The sequence below is a fragment of the Haliotis rubra genome, unplaced genomic scaffold (assembly GCF_003918875.1).
Source record: "Haliotis rubra isolate DU_JTF1 unplaced genomic scaffold, ASM391887v1 Scf91, whole genome shotgun sequence".
Classification (NCBI taxonomy): domain Eukaryota; kingdom Metazoa; phylum Mollusca; class Gastropoda; order Lepetellida; family Haliotidae; genus Haliotis; species Haliotis rubra.
The window spans coordinates 509,103-529,589 of record NW_025767646.1 but is presented as its reverse complement, the minus strand read 5'-3'; the positions used below and the strand labels follow the sequence as shown (position 1 = coordinate 529,589).

General features: G+C 37.1%; 1 protein-coding gene and 1 long non-coding RNA gene across 2 annotated transcripts in view; one reads left to right on the top strand and one right to left on the bottom strand.

Annotated features, from left to right (window-relative positions):
• Window positions 1-20,487, top strand: part of LOC124264131 (frizzled-5-like) — a 242,491-nt gene that overhangs the window by 72,607 nt on the left and 149,397 nt on the right. The gene's annotated exons all lie outside the window — the stretch shown is intronic.
• The window catches only part of LOC124264132, a 182,128-nt gene that overhangs the window by 69,244 nt on the left and 92,397 nt on the right, over window positions 1-20,487 (bottom strand). Inside the window, exon 3 of the long non-coding RNA XR_006895063.1 lies at window positions 19,983-20,066. This is a non-coding gene — a long non-coding RNA (uncharacterized LOC124264132). The remainder of the gene's footprint in view (window positions 1-19,982; window positions 20,067-20,487) is intronic.

Genomic DNA, 20,487 nt, shown 5'->3' with positions numbered 1-20,487 from the left:
CGATTGCTTGTGTGAGGTCACAGCATTGTAAAGAATATACTGCATAATAACATTGGTGTGTGATGTCATAGTATTGCTTGTGTGAGGTCACGGCATTGTAATGAATATACTGCATAACAACCTCATTGTGTGATGTCATAGTATTGCTTGTGTGAGGTCACAGCATTGTAATGAATATACTGCATAACAACCTTGGTGTGTGATGTCATAGTATTGCTTGTGTGAGGTCACAGCATTGTAAAGAATATACTGCATAATAACATTGGTGTGTGATGTCATAGCATTGTTTGTGTGAGGTCACGGCATTTTAATGAATATACTGCATAATAACCTTGGTGTGTGATGTCATAGCATTGCTTGTGTGAGGTCACGGCATTGTAAAGAATATACTGCATATTGGTGTGTGATGTCATAGTATTGCTTGTGTGAGGTCACGGCATTGTAATGAATATACTGCATAATAACACTGGTGTGTGATGTCATAGCATTGCTTGAGTGAGGTCACAGCATTGTAATGAATATACTGCATAATACCACCTTGGTGTGTGATGTCATAGTATTGCTTGTGTGAGGTCACAGCATTGTAATGAATATACTGCATAATAACACTTGGTGTGTGATGTCATAGTATTGCTTGTGTGAGGTCACAGCATTGTAATGAATATACTGCATAACAACCTCATTGTGTGATGTCATAGTATTGCTTGTGTGAGGTCACAGCATTGTAATGAATATACTGCATAATAACCTTGGTGTGTGATGTCATAGTATTGCTTGTGTGAGGTCACAGCATTGTAATGAATATACTGCATAACAACCTTGTTGTGTGATGTCATAGCATTGCTTGTGTGAGGTCACAGCATTGTAATGAATATACTGCATAATAACCTTGGTGTGTGATGTCATAGTATTGCTTGTGTGAGGTCACAGCATTGTAATGAATATACTGCATAACAACCTTGTTGTGTGATGTCATAGTATTGCTTGTGTGAGGTCACAGCATTGTAATGAATATACTGCATAACAACCTCATTGTGTGATGTCATAGTATTGCTTGTGTGAGGTCACAGCATTGTAATGAATATACTGCATAATAACATCATTGTGTGATGTCATAGTATTGCTTGTGTGAGGTCACAGCATTGTAATGAATATACTGCATAACAACCTTGTTGTGTGATGTCATAGTATTGCTTGTGTGAGGTCACAGCATTGTAAAGAATATACTGCATAATAACCTTGGTGTGTGATGTCATAGTATTGCTTGTGTGAGGTCACAGCATTGTAATGAATATACTGCATAACAACCTCATTGTGTGATGTCATAGTATTGCTTGTGTGAGGTCACAGCATTGTAATGATTATACTGCATAATAACCTTGTTGTGTGATGTCATAGTATTGCTTGTGTGAGGTCACAGCATTGTAATGAATATACTGCATAATAACCTCATTGTGTGATGTCATAGTATTGCTTGTGTGAGGTCACAGCATTGTAATGAATATACTGCATAACAACCTCATTGTGTGATGTCATAGTATTGCTTGTGTGAGGTCACAGCATTGTAATGAATATACTGCATAATAACCTTGGTGTGTGATGTCATAGTATTGCTTGTGTGAGGTCACAGCATTGTAATGAATATACTGCATAACAACCTTGTTGTGTGATGTCATAGTATTGCTTGTGTGAGGTCACGGCATTGTAATGAATATACTGCATAACAACATTGGTGTGTGATGTCATAGTATTGCTTGTGTGAGGTCACAGCATTGTAATGAATATACTGCATAACTAACATTGTGTGTGATGTCATAGCATGCTTGTGTGAGGTCACGGCATTGTAATGAATATACTGCATAACAACCTTGTTGTGTGATGTCATAGTATTGCTTGTATGAGGTCACGGCATTGTAATGAATATACTGCATAATAACCTTGGTGTGTGATGTCATAGTATTGCTTGTGTGAGGTCACAGCATTGTAATGAATATACTGCATAATAACCTCATTTGTGTGATGTCATAGTATTGCTTGTGTGAGGTCACAGCATTGTAATGAATATACTGCATAATACCACCTTGGTGTGTGATGTCATAGTATTGCTTGTGTGAGGTCACAGCATTGTAATGAATATACTGCATAATACCACCTTGGTGTGTGATGTCATAGTATTGCTTGTGTGAGGTCACAGCATTGTAATGATTATACTGCATAACAACCTCATTGGTGTGTGATGTCATAGTATTGCTTGTGTGAGGTCACAGCATTGTAATGAATATACTGCATAATAACATTGGTGTGTGATGTCATAGTATTGCTTGTGTGAGGTCACAGCATTGTAATGAATATACTGCATAATACCACCTTGTGTGTGTGATGTCATAGTATTGCTTGTGTGAGGTCACAGCATTGTAATGAATATACTGCATAATAACCTTGTTGTGTGATGTCATAGTATTGTATGCCATCATTGCATTGTAACCTTGTTCCATGACAACATGGCACTCTATGATGTCACTGTATTAAAACCTCTCTGCAAGATGTCAAATAGCACTAAATTGTAACTTCATCACATGACATCATTGTGTTGGATGACCTCTCTGCATTGTAACACGATGTCATGGCACTTTATGACATCACTGTGTTGCAACCTTTTTCTATGACAACTTGACACTGTATGATGTCACTATATTAAAACCTCTCTGCATGATGTCATTGCACTATATGTCATCAATACATTGTAACTTAAACACATGGCATCATTGTGCTTGATGACCTCACTGCATTGTAACATGATGTCATAGCATTGTTGATGTCACAGCATTGAAACCTCCTTGTATTACATTATCATGCCTTCATTGAAACTTTACTGCACGATGTCACAGCACTGCATGAAACTTCTGCATTGGGACTTCACTGCATGAAGTCATTGCACTGCATGATAGCAATGGGCTTTAGAAATTGAGAGAAAATTGTAGACATGTATTTTCTTCTGTTTGAGAAAGAAATAGCAGACAAACCAAAAATATTACAATAAAAAATATACATAAATAAACAAGAGAGCAGTTTGCAAATAATAAAGTCTAGACCAGACAATCCAGTGATTGGCAGCTACACCTAGTACAGTGAATACACACTAACCCCCATCATGTACTTTTTTGTTGTATTTTGGGATTTGACAAATAACTATCTCTCAAATGCTCAAGCTGCACTTTCTAGGAGAAATGAAGTAATCTTATTACAGAGATCTTGATCCTTATGTCCATCTGTAAGATGATCTGTTAGATCCAGAACATATTCCAGTAAACTTGAGCTCAAATTCAACTTTCAAATCATACTCAAAAATAAATTGAGCATCTGTGTTTGGCGACAGTGTTTAGATAGTTTTATTGATACACATCATGCCATTAAGAAAGCAACACAGCTTATTTTATAGATGTAAGATGATGAAGTCATGACCATTAAACCATTCTGCATCTATAGTTGCCATAACAAGTACACCTGGTATTCAGATGACAGATGTGCTTATTGCTGAGAACACAATCCATGACTCCATGTTATAAAATTTAAATAGGAAATACTGCCACTTAATGCCAACAACTTTTTATGGCAATGACTTTGCAACTGTTATTCTCTTAACATGGCACAATGTGAGATCCATACAGGTCCATTCTCTGACATATTTTGGATGATGAAATGTTGAGATTATGAAAGGTTGATTTTAAGGTTTTATGTTCATAAAGTTGTCAGACATGTTCATATGGCTGAAGCCTAGCCATTATTTACCAAATGTTTTTAAAGTTGTCAAATGTTCATCAAACATATTTTGTCATGTTTATGGCTAAAGTTGTCAAGTTGTCATACATGTTCCTAGCCCATTATTTACCAAATGTTTTATTAAAGTTGTCAGACATGTTCATATGGCTTAAGTCTAGCCATAATTTACCAAATGTTTTATTAAAGTTGTCAAACATGTTCATATGGCTGAAGTCTAGCCATTATTTGCCAAATGTTTGATTAAAGTTGTCTGACATGTTCACACAGCAGAAGCCTAGCCATAATTTACAAATGTTTTATTAAAAGTTGTCAGACATGTTCATATGGCTGAAGTCAATCCATTACTTGCCAAATGTTTTATTAATGTTGTCAAACATGTTCATATGCCTGAAGTCTAGCCATTATTCTCTCTATGAAAAATTACAGTTCAACTTGTGACATGCTCAGGTACAGACATGTGGCTTAAGTGATTACAACGGCCCGTGTCTTTTAAAGTTTAACAAAAAAAAGCCCGAAAATTGACATATTTGTATTTTCATGTTTCATCTTACACGTAAACTTACTTATATCTTATAAGCCAAGTTTGGGAAACTTTGAGACAACATTCACATACTCAAGTACACTATTAAATTTCTTAATAACCTGCTGGCTGACAATTATGAAACTCCATACAAGTACACATATTAGATTCTGCATTCCAAAATAGATTAATTTTTCATGAAGTTAACAATGCAAGCAAATAATACATAAAATCCAATTCTGGGATTCAGTGTAAATAGAACACAACCTCATTCTAAGTACCTCAAAGCATATTCTTCATGTAGGAAATATTTCCATATTGTGCTGACAATGGCTTCCTTGGCCCTATGTACACACGTTCCGCAGGTGGAAATCAATGAGATCAATAATGGCTACCTGAGCAGAGATTGTGACATCTTCCCTCAATCTTTGATTGGTCATTTAATCAGTCATCGCGATGTTCAGGTGTCGAGAGATGTCTTCTGATCAGATTTTCATTATGTTGGGTGCTTAACGAGCCAGGTGAGTCAACATCAAAGACTAAATAGCCGGGGGATTTCAGGTGATAATGGATCAAATTTGTTTTTTCCATGTGATATTAATTCAGAAAATTTATTAAATGTCGACTTCTTCTTTAAAGTCTGATAGATTCTGAGGTCATGTTCACAGACGATGCTGTGACATCAAATGATACCTGTGATGGATCTCTACTTTTGCTGCTAGCAAGCTTACAGTTGTAATCAATAATGCATTGACTGAATGCATGCTAGAGCATTGTACTGGCCTGGTTCATCCGGCTTACCTTCGTGAAGATGTGTTTCTTTTGTATCTGAATGTTTTGTGCTTCTGAATAGCATGTAATGCTGATCTTTAAGTACTGTTTGGGATCTTTGATACTGTTTGGAACTATCAAATTAGAAATGATTGAGGTCAATTACACGAAATGGAAGGTGACCTTGTAATAGGAAAAAGTGTGACTAGTGCAATTTGGTGTGTCTGCTCTTGCTTGATGGCGCTTTCTACAAGGTTGATACTCAGTTCAAGGTACTTCATGGAGCGTGCTTCTTGGTGTTCATGTCATGGTGTTTGCTTCATTGCATGGGGCTTGTTCCATGGTACATGTGTATTTGCTTAAAGGTGTTCATATAAAATGCTTGTTCCATGGTATGTGCATCAAGGTGTTCATATAAAATGTTTGTTCCATGGTATATGCATCAAGGTGTTCATATAAAATGCTTGTTCCATGGTATTTGCATCCATCAAGGGTTTGTTCATGGTATTTGCATCAAGGTGTTCATATAAAATGCTTGTTCCATGGTATTTGCATCAAGGTGTTCATACCATAGGGTTTGTTCCATGGTATTTGCATCAAGGTGTTCATATAAAATGCTTGTTCCATGGTATTTGCATCAAGGTGTTCATACCAAGGGCTTGTTCCATGGTATTTGCTTCAAGGTGTTCATATCAAGAGGCTTGTTCAATGGTATTTGCTTCAAGGTTAGCCTTGCTCCAAGGCTGTACTGAATGCAGAGCACATGGATGTATAGTAATTCTATCCTTCAAAGAGGCACGTCTAGACAAGTGGATAGCCTAAGGACCCCAGTCTGTTAATTATTATTTTTTGGAAGTTATCATTTAAACTTTTAAATTTCACCCTAGAGACTTGTGCAAGTCTACTTCAAGGTGTTCATATAGCAAGGGGCTTCTTCCATGGTATTTGCTTTGGTGTTCATAGTATGGTGTTTCATAGCATATCGGATGCTAGTTTTCAATGGTATTTGCTTCAAGGTGTTCATATAATGTTTGTTTGGTTCCAACAGCAATACTCATATCGAGATGCTAGTTTTAAGGTGTTCACTTAATAATGCTTGCTGTAAGGTGTTCATATAATGTTTGTTTCAAGGTTCCATTTCACAGCAATTGCTCCAAGTTGTTGATACCATGACGCTTGTGCAAGGTGTTCATACCATGGTGCTTGTTCCATGTTATTTGCTTCAAGGTGTTCATATAATGGTATTTGCTTCAAGACTCATATGTTGTGGTGCTTGCTTCAAGGTGCTCATATTGTGATGCTTGCATTTCAAAGCACCTGTTATAAGGGGCTTGCTGTATTGGTTTTCATTCATGGCACTAACTTCGAGGCACTTAACTATAGATAAGCATGGCTTCAAGGCTTCATGTTAGGAATCAAACCCAGACCTTTGGTGCAAGAAGGAAACACTTCAAACCACTAGGCTACCCACTCCTTCTAAAATATATGAATGAACTAGGTGCCAACTATTTAACGATCTTGGGTCTTGGGATTGTTATTGTTTTTACACTTTAGAACAAATATTCTGTCAATTTTTTCCTGGAGCAAAGAATTGCAAAGACCATCTTAGTGTAAAATGTACACAATGTTTAAAGCCCATGTCTGGAATACTATTATTGCAGGAAAAAACCGTAACTGACTCACATGTATTGGTAAAAAATACATGTGTATATGTAAAACCACCATACACCATTTTACAGAAACATGTGGAAGAATCTAACCACTTAATTACCCATCTGGGAAATCAGAGGCTGTAAGATTAAACCATATGTAATCATGATTCCTTGACTGAATAGTATGCCTACGTATATAAATAGGCAAAGGATTTAAGATTAACAAAACCCCAATGAAGACAGGCATGAGCAAAGGTGTTAACCGCTTCACAGGAAAACCTGATGGATTAGATTTTCCCAAGTGGCATATTTATACATGAGGATTTATCAACAGAGATGATATTCCATTAGAAAAATTAACTTGAGGTTAGACAGGGGAGGAAACGAGCATTGTTGGGGAGGTGATTTGTCTGGGGGGAGAAAGGGGTAAGTATAGACCGGAAGACATTACCAGGAATCCGGGATTGTTCTGGGGATGGAGGTCTGGCCTCATGCGAAAGGCCATCTGCTGATTCTCCTGCTGTGTACACACATCCACAAAGACATCTTGATGCTATTTTCATGAGTTTTGGCAGAAAACATTTCAACACTCTGTCGCCTCCCCCTGGGCAATTTGTAAACAGTTTTCTTAGGTCAATAATCATTGTGGTTTTCCTTTCTACCTGGGGTACCCCCAGGCAGTCAGTGGGACCCCCAGGGCAATGGGAGGAGGAGTGAATGGATTAACACTGGCAGTCTATTAAGTGAGGGAATGGGTGGGTGGCGGTTGAGACTGTCACCCTGGGTTTGTACAGTGTTTGGGCCCCAGGAGTAATGGGAGGGACGGGGTGCAGAATGTTTACTACCATGTGACAAATGACTTGGGTGGGGGTCAGGTTGGTATCAATGGTCTTGAATTGGCACCCCAGGGGTAATGTGAAAGTGTGGTGCTGATGAGACTTCTACCCAGGGTTTGCGGCCCTGTGAATAATGGAAGGGAGCTGGTGGAGAATATTTAAAGCCATGTGACAAATGACTTGGGTGGGGGTCAGGTTGATACTGCTGGGATCTTACGCTGGAGCCCCTGGGGTAATGGGAGCGTGTGGTGGTGTTTGAGACTGCTACCCTTGGTTTTGGGCCCATGGAATAATTGGAAGGAGAGGGTGGAGAATGTTTACTATAATATGACAAATGACTTGGGTGGGGGTCAGGCTGGTATCAATGGTTTTGAATTGGCACCCCAGGGGCAAAGGGAGAGTATGGTGATGTTGCGACTGCTACCCTAAGTTTGTACAGTGATGGGTCCCAAGGAGTAAAGGGTGGAGGGTGGGGGATGGGGAATGTTTACTACCATGTGACAAATGACTTGGGTGGGGGTCAGCCTGGCACTGCTGGGGTCTTATGTTGGGGCCCCAGGGATAATGGGAGAGTGTGGTGCTGTTGAGACTGTCACCATGGGTTTATACAGTGATGGGTCCCAAGGAGTAATGGGAGGGACGGGGTGGAGAACGTTTACTGCAATATGACAAATGACTTGTGGGTGGGGTCAGGCTGGTATCAATGGTCTTGAATTGGCACCTTAGGGTAAAGGGAGAGTGTGGTGCTGTTGAGACTGTCACCCTGGGTTTGTACAGTGATGGTGCCCAGGGAATAATGGGAAGAGTGAGTGAGTGAGTGAGTGAGTGAGTGAGTGAGTGAGTGAGTGAGTGAGTGAGTGAGTGAGTGAGTGAGTGAGTGAGTGAGTGAGTGAGTGAGTGAGTGAGTGAGTGAGTGAGTGAGTGAGAGTAATATTCCAACAATATCACATCTGGGGACACCAGAAATAGGCTTTACACATGTGGGGATTCCAACCTGGATTTTCGGCATGACAGGCGAACGCTTTAACCACCAGGCTACCTCACCACCCCATAATGGGAAGAGAATTACATAGGGCGGAGAGTCTTACATATGAATATTTATAACAATACATCAAAGAGTGTCCTCATCTTCAAGGAACTCAACAACATACTGACCATATAAGTACTTCAGCACACTGAACATATGACAAGCTTATGCCAAATGACTTTGACATAGGTCAAATTGTGAGTACCTATGGACATACACTTGGGCCCCTGGAGTAAAGGGATCGGTGGGGAGGGGTGGGTGAAATGTGGAGATGCTGGACAAAAGATGATGTTGGCTGACTAATGGTCAAAGAGGCCTTGTATTGGGGTCCAAGGAGTAATACTATGTGAGTGAGTGAGTGAGTATGGTTTTACGCCGCTTTTAGCAATATTCCAGCAATATCACGGCAGGGGACATCAGAAATGGGCTTCACACAATGTGCCCATGTGAGGATTTGAACCCGGGTCTTCGGCGTGAAGAGCCAACGCTTTAACCACTAGGCTACCCCACCGCCCAATACTATGTGTGGTGAACATTTATGCTCATAATACAAAGGAGGTGGCCAAATACCAATGTCTTCAGACTAACATTTAATCTCTGAAATGACCACCCTTTTACAGAGGAAAAATGGGCCCTAAATTATATTCATAAAATATAATAAAAAGAGGCCCAAAGACAATCTTTGTTTCCTGAAACTGTGATAATCTGGCCTTGCCACATATTCTTGACATGCATAGGCTATATTGGGTACATTTCTTTCAGGTTTTGGTTGACACTTGTCATCGTATCCTAAATGCATAGATCGATGCTCATGTTGTTGATCACTGGATTGTCTGGTCCAGACTTAATTACTTACATACTGCTGCCATATAGCTGGAATCTTGCTGAGTATGTCATTAACAACCAACCAACTGTATCACAGACTGGTTACTGGTGTAGTGACATGCATCTGGCAGCTGTGGCCCTTGCAGGAATCCTCTGTCCTCTGTCTTTGATAATGTTCATCAAACTCTCCCATGATCTGTTGGTCACAGACTACAGTGCCTTTGTATCTAGGAGAAGTTTATATATGGACTTACAAGGAATTGTTGTTAAAGGACTGCCAATATATGATAGTCTGAGATCTAAAAAATCCAATATATACTGAACATCACTGAAAACGCACCACTGATAAAAGTGCAGATTATTTAAAGCATGTGTAAGGAATTGATATTTTTTGAGTGGATAATAACAGATGGACGACTGACAAAACAACAACAGAGAAAAGACGCTCATTCATTGAAATGTTCCACAGTCAGAAAGGATCAAACACAGGTGGGGTCAAATCGAAAAGTCAATATCGCGTGTGACCGCCATTTGCATTGACACATGCAGTTCAAAGTCTCCTCATTGAGTCAATAAGCATCCAAATAGAGTTCTTGAGGATGGCATTCCACTTCTGCAGCAGTGCAGCCTCAAGTTCCCGGATGTTTCGCATCTGTTGTTGCTGCGAAAGACTTTGACCAATTTTGTCCCACAAGTGCTCCATGGGGGATACAGCTGGCGACTGTTCTGGGCAATGAATAACCTGGATGTGTTGCTGGGCCAGATACTGCATGGAAAGTCTTGTTGTGTGTGCCTGTGCATTGTCCTTTTGAAAAGTATGGACTCTTGGTGGTGATTGAAGACAGATACGATGTGATTCTGAAGAATCTGCTCACGGTAATAAAGGGCATTAACTCTCCCTTGACAGACATGAAGGCAGTCTTGTGATTGTAATTTATTCCACCCCAGACCATGACACTCCCACCACCCAAACGTCTGTCTGAACCACACACTTATCAGCATCATGTTCACCACGTCTATGCCAAACACGTGATCGGCCGTCAGCATTACGTAGATGGAGACGTGACTCGTCAGTGACTACCACACCATGCCATTGTTGCAACCTTTACTGAAAATGCCTGCTAGCCCATTGTATACTTCAGTCAGAATTGGTCCAACGTAAGGACGTCGAGCATGGAGCCCTGTAGCGTGTAGACGGCGTGCGCATTGGAGTCAGCGTGATGACCACCACGTCAACCTTGAACTAGTGCAGCAGTCCTGGCAGTCGGCAGTGTTCAATCACTGATATGGACAAAGGTCAATATGGTGATCCTGATGGAGCGTTGTAACACGTTGTTGCCAAGGTCGGTCATTGAAGGTCTATTTTCATCTGCTGCCTGTCTACTGATGCCACTAACAGTAATATTTCTATGAAGCCTAACGGTGGTGGAGGTATTATGCCAAGTCCTAAGTTGTCGAGCAATAACCAATCCAACACATGTACTGCTGCTGGTGCCAACCTGAATCATGCCTAGAAAGCAGAAACGTTCTCTTTTGAAAGTGAGGTGTTAACTGGTAATTTTTGCAATGAGAATCGGTTCTCATACACCTGCTTTTGAATGTCACAGTCAGTATGATTTCAGAATGAAATTCACGCTTTTTTCATGTTGATGCATTTTGGAATTCAGAGTCATAGTGTGGACAGGAATTTGTTTCTAAAGCATTTTTTCAACTGGACATGCCCTTTGACTTCATGTAAGTTATATTCATTGATCATTGTCATGCTGAAATCCATCTTGATGAAATATGGACAATTTTAGACTGGTGTGTTTTCAACAATGTTCAGTATATATTAAACCACATTTCATGCTGCTTAATCAAAATGTTTTCTTAAAGTTAGCCTCATATATAATGCCCCTTTACCAACTCATGACAACCTTAAAATCTTTAAACAACATACATTATCACAACCCTCCACACCAAATCATGACTCCAAAAATCAGCTTGATAGTTCATACTAAAACAAATTATCTCACACATCTACACCAAATCATGACCCAAAAAATCAGCCAGATAGTTCATACTTATACAAATTATTTCACACATTAACACACAATCATGACTTTTAATAATCAGCTATATATTTCAAAACAAACACCTACTTACACATCTACACCAAAGCATGACCTCCTTCTGTTTCTGATCAGCCAGATAATTCATTGTTTTAAACAGTATCCTACTGTTCTACACTAAATCAGGGTTGCTATATAATCAGCTACATATTTTCATAACGATACAAAATATTCTTACATCTCTATACCAAATCATAACTCAAAAGATATAAGCTAAAGTTTTTATAATAAACAGTATCTTACACCTGTAGATTAAATCATGACCCCCTAATCTTCAGCTAGATATATTGCAAAATACCAAACATATTCTCACATATTTAAAAAAAGATAGTTAGGATTTTTAAGAATAAAAAGTATCTTACACCTCTTCACTACTTCATGACCTCTTCATATCAGCTATATGAACTATCTTGGACACTTCATCAAATAACTATCTAGTATATAGTATCTTGGATCACTTCATCAAATAATGACCTCTTTATATCAGCTATTGGACACATAATTATCTAGTATATACTATCTTGGATCACTTCATCAAATAATGACCTCTTTATATCAGCTATTGGACACATAATTATCTAGTATCTTGGATCTCTTCATCAAGTAATGACCTCTTTATATAGTATTGGACACATTATCTAGATCACTTCATCAAATAATGACCTCTTTATATCAGCTATTGGACACATAATTATCTAGTATCTTGGATCACTTCATCAAATAATGACCTCTTTATATCAGCTATTGGACACATAACTATCTAGTATATACTATCTTGGATCACTTCATCAAATAATGACCTCTTTATATCAGCTATTGGACACATAATTATCTAGTATCTTGGATCACTTCATCAAATAATGACCTCTTTATATCAGCTATTGGACACATAATTATCTAGTATATAGTATTTTGGATCACTTCATCAAATAATGACCTCTTTATATCAGCTATTGGACACATAATTATCTAGTATTTGGTATCTTGGATCTCTTCACCAAATCATGACCTCTTTATATCAGCTATTGGACACATAAATATCTAGTATATAGTATCTTGGATCACTTTAATCAAATAATGACCTCTTTATATCAGCTATTGGACACATAATTATCTAGTATATAGTATTTTGGATCACTTCATCAAATAATGACCTGTTTATATCAGCTATTAGACACATAAAAACATATAGCATCTTGGATCTCTACACCAAATAATGACCTGTTTATATCAGCTATTAGACACATAAAAACATATGGTATCTTGGATGTCTACACCAAATCATGACCTCTTTATATCAGCTATTGGACACATAAAACATATAGTATCTTGGATCTCTACACCAAATCATGACCTGTTTATATCAGCTATTGGACACATAAAAAACATATAGTATCTTGGATCTCTACACCAAATCATGACCTGTTTATATCAGCTATTGGACACATAAAAACATATAGTATCTTGGATCTCTACACCAAATAATGACCTGTTTATATCAGCTATTAGACACATAAAAATATATAGTATCTTACACGTCTGCACCAAATCATGACCTGTTTATATCAGCTATTTGATACATAATAATAAACTGTATCTCGTGCCTCAAGATCACATAAATCTGCAATCCTAGCAGGATCTTCTATCTTAAGTGGAAAATGTCACTCATAAATACTGTCCAGTCAAGAGTTACTATGTCCACAACATTGTTTAAATAACAAAGGTGACACTATCCACCTATCATTGTGCCACCATGCAGTGTTAATTTAATCCGAGAGGGTAACACAATAGCCGCAACGTGTTTGGCTTGACAGCAGATTTATCAGGAATACTTTTTCCTGCACTAATACATCTTCTTGCACTGAAATCTAGGGAAAAGCAAATACACCTAGACACACATAACTAATTATTTCATACTTATATGGGGATGATTTTCAGCAAGTATAGCTTTTGGTGACATTAAATGTGTTGTTTTGTTAGGATGCTAATGTATTTGTGTAACCAGGTTTTGTTGTTGTCAAAAACGTGTTATTACTTTTTATTAATTCCTGGATAAACGTGTGATAATGTTGCATCTAGAAATAAAGTGCATTCCTTTAACTGTTGAGAATGATACTCCATGATCTGTAAAGGTGTTTTGCCAGGACTGTGAGCATGGTTTTACGCTGCTTTTAGCAATATTCCTGCACAGCTGGGGACACTAGAAATGGGCTTCACACATTGTGCCCATGTGGGGAATCGAACCCAGGTCCTCGGTGTGACAAGACAACGCTTTAACCACTAGGCTACCCCACCGACCCCTGCAACACAAGAATATAAAGTTGTAATAGATGGATGAACACGAATATGCAAATGTTATTCTATTATTTAAGTAACCTGCATTCTGACTAGTGCTATGGCAGTGACAAATCAAAATCTGAAACTTGAAACCAACAGGTTTATTGCCTAAAGAAAAGATATTTTGATACAATTAAACATGATGAACGGTTTACAATGACAACTCAATGTTGTTTTAAGTGAGCTAAACAGGATATAATCCCCTCAAAACTTCATCCATTTTGACAAAACAAGCTAATTTGTCAACAATTACATGAGCAGGAACATAATCAAGAGAATATTCACTGTCTTTCAAAATTGATTTACTCTATAATAAAATTAAGAAAATTTAACTTGGAATTTTCTTTGGAGAACATCACCATAAATCAACACAGATTAAACCACTGATACAAAGTATCCATTTCAGATTTGATATCCCTTTAATTCACTTAGTTTATTCAACCAATTAATTTGTTAATGATGAAATTATGAGAGTTTGTAACGTGACCATACACATCTAAAACAGTTCAATTATAATCTTCACAGGGAGAATTAAATGAGGTTGTCAACTGCATCGCTGGCTTTAAGTGACTTCAGTATAATATCCATACGTATTCCCAGCCCTCCTTAAAACAGTCCATCCTTTTTCAAAATTCTTAATCCAACTGTTTATTAAGTGTGCTACTTAAAGAGTCCCTAGGGGCAGTGGGTTAGCCTAGTAGTTACAGTATTCACCTGTCACGCTGAAAGCTTGGGTTCGATTCCCAACATGGCTATAATGTGTGAAGCCCTTTTCTGGTGTCCCCTGCTGTGATATTGCTAGAATATTGCTAAAAAAGGTGTAAAATTAAAAACAACTTGAGAGTTAATTTTAAAATGAGTCCAACTCAAGTCTTGAATGATTTCGTAAGTCTAGATTGCCTCAGCAGAAATTAATTAATGTTCTTTAATCCATTTTGATTATATTTATTTATTATTTTTATATTTTGTATACACATAAAACTCACTCACTCACAAAGAGTCCCAAGGCAATGACAGTTGACTCAAGATGAGGTGCATGTTCCTTTGACAGACATTTAGTCCCAGAAATATAGTTATCTTAATTAAGATTATATGTCTACAAAATATAAAAATAATAAATAAATATAATCAAAATGGATTAAAGAACATTGCTTAATTTCTGCTGAGGCAATCTAGATTTTCGAAATCATTCATGACTTGAGTTGGACTCCTTTTAAAATTTATTCTCAAGTTGTTCCAATTGTTGGAACATATGTCAAGGAAAACAAATCACTGAACACCAGCATCACTGTCACATGTCTGAAAAGCATGGAACTTAGCATACATTCTCCTTATTTCAGCAAATGGCACTGTTTATTACATAGTCTACAGAATTATTCAAATCACAATAAGTTAAATAATTAATTTTACATTCCCAGTATAAACATTTTGTTTTTATATCCATAATAACAGACCGGTATAATCTAAACAAATTAGAACACTGTAATGTTTCTGTGATTAATTTCTTAATTCTGATTAAGATATTTAATTTCATTTAATTTACAGAAACAAAAATATGACCAAATTGCACATGCTGTAGAAATCTAATTCCAATACCATTATTCTCATGATAAGCCAGACATGATGGTATATTCATGTCATATTTAATCTAATTAGATACATATTTAGTTACTTGATATTACCATCATCCAAACCGAAATTGCCAGTTCCATTACATCTCAGATATATGTTTAAAAGTCTTAATTCAACCTCCCTCAGGCGTCCTCCAAGTCTGGTACTCTGAGTTAGCAAGAAAGTCAAGGAACAGCCAAGTTTGAAAGTAAAGGAATAACATTGTGTTCTGCGGCTGGCATTTGGCTAAACAGGATAATATACAAAACAGCCAGCCATGGCTGTGCCAGACAGTGTTTATATGCAGGAAAAACAGTCCCTGGATAGTATATAAGCCAATCAGATCCATGCTATGCACCATGACAGTAGGGGTTCGAGCTGAGTCACTTCACTAGTGCAACACAAGAGTTATCTCCCCTAGTAGTTCACTTCCTGTGTCACCTAATGCAATTGTTCTTGTCAGTTTTTTGAAATCGTTCTTGTTTGTTTTTGGAATGCTTCTTATCAAGTGTTGCGTTATTCTAGTCTATTCCTGTAATTGAACTTGCCACTTTATGCACCGCTTCATGTTTATGAACTGTATAGTTTTTGCTGGTTAAAATTCTTTCATTTTTTTTGTAAGTTAATAACTGTCAGATATGCAACCAATCTTCTCCAAGAAATATTTGCCCTATTGAAATGAATATAGCTCTTCATTTTTATCTCATAATGGTATACATATATTATGCCAGGTATTGTTTCTGTAGTCAACAAAATGCAGTATTTGTCATTTATTCATTAAGATAAGATAAGATAAGATATTTATTGCGCAAACGTTCCATGCAGAAACAGTGAGAATATTCTATAAACTACATATTTGTGTCATTTTCTGAAGATAATAACTATTATTGAAAAACCTATCCTCTATGAATGTGCTCAATGCAATGCTGCCGCATTTCCCACCAGTATTTTTGGCTTAATGATGCTTAAAAACATTGATGTATTTGTTCATCGTGTGATGACAAAAAGAATCATAATCATCCACTAACTGAGACCAGGATCCTGCACTGAATAGCATGTTGCTTCTTCTTCAACATGATTTACAGAATAGATACATTTTCTGCAAATCCAATCCATTAGATGACTCATTAATTTATTTTTTTAACAATTGTAACACCTAAACACTCTCTAGCAATTTTTTATTCATTCAAGCACTACATAAATCCCTCCTAGTTTCGTTAGGGAAATAGTCTAAAGCTTTGGAATGCACTTAAGGAAACCCATAACTGCCAAACATCAGCTCCGGTACTTCAGCAAGTCTAGATAATTCAAGCTGGCCAATATGTTAACCTGACATTAACACACATACTGACATATAACAAGTTTAGAAAATCTCAAGAGCCATAATAATCTTTAGGAAAACTTAACCAAGTCTGGGTAGTTGAAGTGCTCAGGCTGACGTGTGAGCCTCTCAAGATTGCCTGACTGACATTATCCATACAGCAACATGAAGCAAGTCTAGGTAGTCTGGAGTGCACCAGCATGATGGCAGGGGAGATAAGGGTGGTACGGTACCTGGTCTGATTACGCAGCAGCGCTGACTACCCCTGTACAGCTCTCACAGCTTTCAAAATTCAGGAACCTACACCAAACACTGATTTCACCTAAAAGCCTAGTTTTCCCCTTGGAAATGACTGTTTTCGAGTCAAGCCAGCTAGTTGTTCTCAGAGGCCTGTTCACGAGCCCCTGGGACAATGCCGCTTCTTGAGCACTGGTGGAGCCAGGGTTCTCCTCTTGTTCGGGCCTTATCATCTGCAATACAATATTCTTCATTTCTCATTCATGCCAAAGAAATAAACTGATTCATTTCTTGACACAACTTTTTGCTGTCACTGATAATTTCAGGAATGGCATGTAGAAGTGCAGTCAGATGTTGCTTGCACAAGAGAGAGGAATCGTTCTGATGATTTAATCTCAGAAATTGCTGCATTTAGAAACAAGATTTAGGTTCAAAACTGGAGGAAACTAATGACATTATTATCACTGTGAGATAGCGCTGATCAAGTGATAATTAGCGGAATCTTTACTGAAATATACGGTATTTGATATTTTTAACTTTGGTACAGCATTTTTGGCTTTATTTATTTGACAGGGAGAAGGCTCAAATTGTAGTTTTAAGCTTGTTTCTTTTCTTTTATGTTTAAATAATTTTGAATCTTCATTCTGTACCCATAATCAGCAAATCTACTGATGATCATAATTAACTTACTAGTGATAATGATTTAAATTCAACTAACTGATGTTTATGTTTCAACTTGAAGATAATCTTGATTTACTTACCAATCATCATGATTCACTGATGATCATGTTTTACCTTACTGATGATCATGACTCACTTTACTGATGATAATGATTTATCTTACTTATGATCATTATTTACCTTATTGATCATGTTTTACCTTACTGATGATGATTTACTGTACTGATGATCGTAATTCACTTTACTAATGATCATGATTCACCTTATTGGCCATATTTATTCAATTAACTGATGATCATGATTCACCTTACTGATGTTAATTATTATAGACATTTTTGATGATCATGGTTTACCTTACTGACGATCATTATTTTCTTACTGATGCTGATTTACTGATGCTGATTTACCTTACTGATGCTGATTTACCTTACTTACTGATGCTGATTTACCTTACTGATACTGATTTACCTTACTGATGCTGATTTACCTTACTGATACTGATGCTGATTTACTGATGCTGATTTACCTTACTGATGCTGATTTACCTTACTGATGCTGATTTACCTTACTGATGCTGATTGCTTTACCTTACTGATACTGATTTACCTTACTGATGCTGATTTACCTTACTGATACTGATTTACCTTACTGATACTGATTTACCTTACTGATACTGATTTACCTTACTGATGATGACTTACCGTACTGATGACCATAATTCAACTTATAGTTGACCATAATTCACTTTACTGATGACCATGATTCACCTTATTGGCTATATTTATTCAATTAACTGATGATCATGATTCACCTTACTGATGATCATGATTCATCTTACTAATGATCAAGATTCATTATCATGATTCACCTTACTGATAATCATAACTCGCCTTACAGCTGGCAATAATTCACTTTAATGATGATCATGTTTTACCTCACTTATTATCATAATTTACCTTACTGATAATCATTATTCACCTACTGATGATCATGACTCATCTTACCAATGGCCCAAAGATCATATTTAACCTTACCAGGGATCATGACTCACCTTACTGATTACCATGGGTCAATGATAATGTACATTTACCTTGTTGAATAAATGTTTCACCTTATCAATGATCATGATTGACATTACTAATGATCATGACTGACTTTACCAATGATCATGATTGACCTCACTAGTGATCATGATTGACCTTACTAATGATCATGATTGGCCTTAATGATAATGACTGACTTTACTAATGATCGACCTTACTAATGATCATGATTGACACTACTTATGTTCATGATTGACATTACTAATGATCATGATTGATATTACTAATGATCCTGATTGGCCTTAATGATCATGACTGACTTTACTAATGATCATGATTTACCTTTTACTAATGATTATCACTAATTTATCATGATTGACATTACAAATGATAATGATTGACATTACGAATGATAATGATTGACATTACTTATGATAATGATTGACATTACTTAATGATCATGATTGACATTACTTATGATCATGATTGACATTACTAATGATCATGATTGGCCTTAATGGTGATCATGATTATACCCATTGATCATGAGTCAGTGTATACATATATGATGATTATAATTCAACTAAATGAATATATGTTTCCAGATTAAAATAGAACATTGCTAATTAATTTGATTACACATCACGGCGGGGGACACCAGAAATGGGGTTCACACATTGTGCCCATGTGGGGATTCGAACCCGGGTCTTCGGCGTGATGAGCCAACGCTTTAACCATTAGGCTACCCCACCGCCCCTAAATGCATAAAACCAGTGTGTAAAGGGATAAACATACATCTGGTTTCCTCATAACAACACTTGTTTAGAACACACATTATATTTCATACATCTCAAAAACAGGCCACTCTGATTATAATCTCAGTAGAATTAAAAGAATTAAAAAAAACCAAGTTCAGCGACTTGTGCCCCCAAAATAAGTATTTGCTAACATAAGCCACTTTTGTTTTTCTCCCACAGATGTTTAACAGATAGGAAGCGAATTCAAAAAATGACATCCCTCAATTATGACCAATTAAATTTAACCCAATAAACTGCCACCAGTGAAATAACATGTCAAATCGACACATGTCATCTCCGTTAAAACATACTGCTTACTGACAACTAGCTATGTCTTCTATGCAGACCCCTCTGTTCAACAGTGACTAAACATCTTGCATTCATATGGAATCAGTTCTCAAGAATGTAGGTTTTGGGACCAAATTTGACTTACACTGGCATGTGTACACCTAGTGCCCCCTATCACAGGTTTGGGTATTCTTCATGTTGACAGGGCAGGCAATCTGAGACAATCCGGCTGAAATCAAAAGTGAACTTGATAAATTGGCACCACTAAGGGGATGTCGGCATTGGGCGCTATGGTGAGAAATAAACAGAAGACAAGCGATGAAGTTAGATTGGCTTTTTTTAGATGTGTATTTAAAAACAATTAAGGTTTTGGCATGGTTTCAGATGGTGATATGATCTTAGGAAACAACAGAGATAAAACGATTATGAAATTTGGAATTTTTGAAAAGTTATCTATGATTGTGAAAATTTGCCACCTATTTTAATATGATGAAATGTTGACTGCAATTACCATAGCAACTGAAATATTGAAATATCTAATAAGACACGCAGTAATGGTTTGTCTACGAGAATTAAAGGCCCCCCTAAAGCTGGCATATCTTCAAGTTCAGGAATTTCATCCCAAATTGTTTTTAAGAAAATAGCTCACA